Source organism: Ixodes scapularis, unplaced genomic scaffold (genome assembly GCF_016920785.2).
Source record: "Ixodes scapularis isolate PalLabHiFi unplaced genomic scaffold, ASM1692078v2 PGA_scaffold4__175_contigs__length_147842914, whole genome shotgun sequence".
Taxonomy (NCBI): Eukaryota; Metazoa; Arthropoda; class Arachnida; order Ixodida; family Ixodidae; genus Ixodes; species Ixodes scapularis.
Window position 1 is genome coordinate 81,372,560 of NW_024609879.1, and position 3,454 is coordinate 81,376,013.

At 45.5% G+C, this 3,454-nt stretch overlaps 1 pseudogene; it reads right to left on the reverse strand.

The window, feature by feature from the left end:
• Positions 1-523: 523 nt before the first annotated feature.
• On the reverse strand, positions 524-2,254 carry LOC121046093 (annotated as a pseudogene).
• Positions 2,255-3,454: the final 1,200 nt, after the last annotated feature.

Genomic DNA, 3,454 nt, shown 5'->3' on the forward strand with positions numbered 1-3,454 from the left:
GTATTATTCAAAAGAACACAGCTCTGATGACGTGGCATCAACAGGCCAGTTTCGGATTTTAGAGGGATGTCTTTACGTTCACGCATACTGACAACATTCCAGAACTTGCGTGGGTTAGGGGATAGCAAAGATGGAAGCGTGTTAATAAAAAAGGCGTGCTTGGCGTTGACAATAGCTTGTTTATATTCAGACGCCACGGACAGAAAAGCTGACCAATGTTCGCCTATCTTGGATGCCCTACAGCGACGAAAAAGACCACTTTTTTTTTTTTTTTGTTCTGAAGACGTTTTAACGATAGGTTGAACCACGGGGATTTTCGGGAACAAGATATTCGACGAAGAGGAATATATTTATCAACGAGAGTAGTGACCTTGGTTTGAAATAGATCTCAATTTTCATGAATCGATGCTTCCCAGAACTGCGGAAAGAAAGCATCAGCAAACATTGCCAACTCGGCGTTGATTGCTCGAAAATCTGCTGTGCCATAGTCCCGAATTAGTTTATACTGCCTAGGAAGGCGGGGGGAACTGGATTGTAAAGTGAAGTGAATAGCAGAGTGGTCGCTTAAAGCCAGGCAGAAGAGATAGAGATGGGACAGATTCAGGTGTAGTGGTCAATACGAGGTCAAGAATATTTGCTGATGAGCTAGTAACGCGAGTAGGTGCATTTACGAGTTGGGAGAGGTTAAACATAGAACAAGTGCTAATGAAAGCTGAACACTCCGACGAACCAGAAGTTACAATGGGGCAGCAGTCTTTCCACGATATGCCAGGAAAATTAAAATCACCTAGCAGGAATAAGAGGGCCTTAGGGAATCTAATAACCGCATTATTGAGGCAGTCAAACAAATCATCACAAAATGTCGGCGTAGCCTGGGGCGGCCGGTAGCAAACACAAAATACCGTGTCAATGTGATTTAAACGAATGCACGTACAAAGAAATTTGAGGCGAAGGCACGGGAACAACATAAGAAACTATATTATCAGCAACAGCAATTAACGTTCCCCCACCCAGGCGCCGCAACGATCTTGTCTATAAACGGTATAGTCTTTCTGACAAGAAAACAGTTCACGGCTGTCAACTTTTCTGGATAACCAGGTCTCCGTCAAGACAATCACATCGGCAAGGCATGTGTCGGCCAGGCACGATAAGGCATCCCGTTTGTTTAAAATGCTTCTGATATTGGAAAAAAGAAAAGTGTAGTCACGAATAGATCCCGCCTGAACGGCTGCTGATAGCTAGGAAGATGGAGGGGACGGGATCAAAGAAGGTGAGTGTTGAGCGCCATTATCGTTAATCTGACCCACGTTGTCTGCGTCGGTACCAGAGCGTGCGTTTGGTAGTTCAAGCTCGCACACACTATCGGTTTGAGCGTAGTATGCATAACACTTATTGTCGATAAATAACTTGTTGTAATGCGAGTTGTATTTCTTTCCGCTTGTCTTGCCGAAATCTGTCAGCTTCTTACGCGAAAGCAGGGTAGCTTTACAAAGATCTTCTGGCAACGAAATCCTCGTGCCTTTCAGTTTAGATCTTTGTGATAGAATGTTATCTTTAATTTTAAGTGAAATAAATTTAACAAATATCGGGCGACACTTGTTGACAGCAAAGTTACCTAACCGATGTGCTCTTGAAATAGCTTCCTCGGGGAGCTGAAAGGAGAATGATTCAACCAGAAGCGAGCGCACTTTCTGTTCGGACTGGGTCCCCGTTTCAGTCGGGCTATCGGGGATGCCATATAAAATTAAGTTATCCCGGCGAGAACGGTCCTCATAATCGTTCAGACGACATTGAAGTGCGAAATTTTCGTCTCTAACAGCTTCAGCAACAAGGCGGGGAACGTCGGGAACATCGTGACGACCCTCAAGTGCGTCAACCTTGGATTCCACGGCAGCCAATCTTACGTTCATATCGAACACACGGTATTCAAGTAATTTTTGACTGGCTTTAACTTCATTGAGGGAGGACATAACTTCGGCGTGACGTGATTCCATTGTAGTAGAAAGAGATTTAATGGCAGCCAATATTTCACCAATACTCTTGTTCTGATCCTCTTTAGGGCCAGGGTTCAGTTCAATGTCACCGACAAGAAAAGCAACTTCAAGACATGGATACTATCCATAAATAAATCAAGCAGAATATGTGGGCATGGAACGAGCATCAATCACCGATTACTAGTGCGTTTAGAATGAACTGATGAAGGTTGACTAACCTGTACGAGAAAGCAGAAAGGCTTTAGCAGCGTCTGCATCATTGCTGCTCTTCCATGCCCACGGACGATCAGATGCATTGGCAGGCTATTTGTAATCCGAGCGCCACCCGATGTTCGTGACGATGTGGTTGACTTGAAATGACGGGAAACAGGCGTTGTTTCTAGCAGCGGAAGTTGAAAGACCAGGAACGGAAGGTTGTTGCCGGATGACGAAGCATCAGGATGTAGAAAGACGGCTGGTTGCAACGTAAGTCCCACGGGCGGTTCCGGGAGGACAGTCTCCCATGGGTACGCGGTGATCAGCAACTGTACGAGAGAGCAGAAAGTCTTTAGCAGCGTCTGCATCATTGCTGCTCTTCCATGCCCACTGACGATCAGATGCGTTGGCAGGCTATTTGTAATCCGAGCGCCACCCGATGTTCGTGACGATGCGGTTGACTTGAAATGACGGGAAACAGGCGCTGTTTCCAGCAGCGGAAGTTGAAAGACCAGGAATGGAAGGTTGTTGCCGGATGACGAAGCGTCAGGATGTAGAAAGACGGCTGGTTGCAACGTAAGTCCCACGGGCGGTTCCGGGAGGACAGTGGCCCATGGGTACGCGGTGATCAGCAACTGTACGAGAAAGCAGAAAGGCTTTAGCAGCGTCTGCACCTAAATCTGCAGTTACATGAGTTTGAGCCGTCGTCCTGTGTCTTTTTTGTCTCTTCCATGTTTTCACGTTTCTTCTTTACCCCAGTCCCAGGTTAATCCAACAAGGATATCGACAAAATATGCCCAATGCTTTATTTTGTTTCTTCTTGGTCTCTTTGGAGTCCTCATTCCACCACGGCTCAGCCCGTTTTAGGACGTGAGCCGACGTCATCAGTATTACAAGAACAGAAGCTTCTAGTATGTGCTTTGTGTCCGTTGGCTCATCGACAGATAGCTGATAAAGTGAAGTAAAAGCAAAAGAGTTGATTGCTTAAAATGTACCTACTTGCCTTTGACAAACGTTCAACGAGATGACTATTTTGGAAGTGTCAGTAGATGGTTCTGGAAGTTTGAAATAATGGAAAAATAATCACTAGTCTAGGGATTAGAGATGACTTTCCATGAAAACCGTGGAAGCTGGTCCGATGCACAAGTGAATGGTCGATTGACGTGGAAGTACGTTTTGCTGTGGAAACTGTGTAGCCTCTTTTGAGTTAAGCAAACACAGTTTTGTTGGGAGTAAAACACGTTAAAAACGTGCTCCACGTGCAT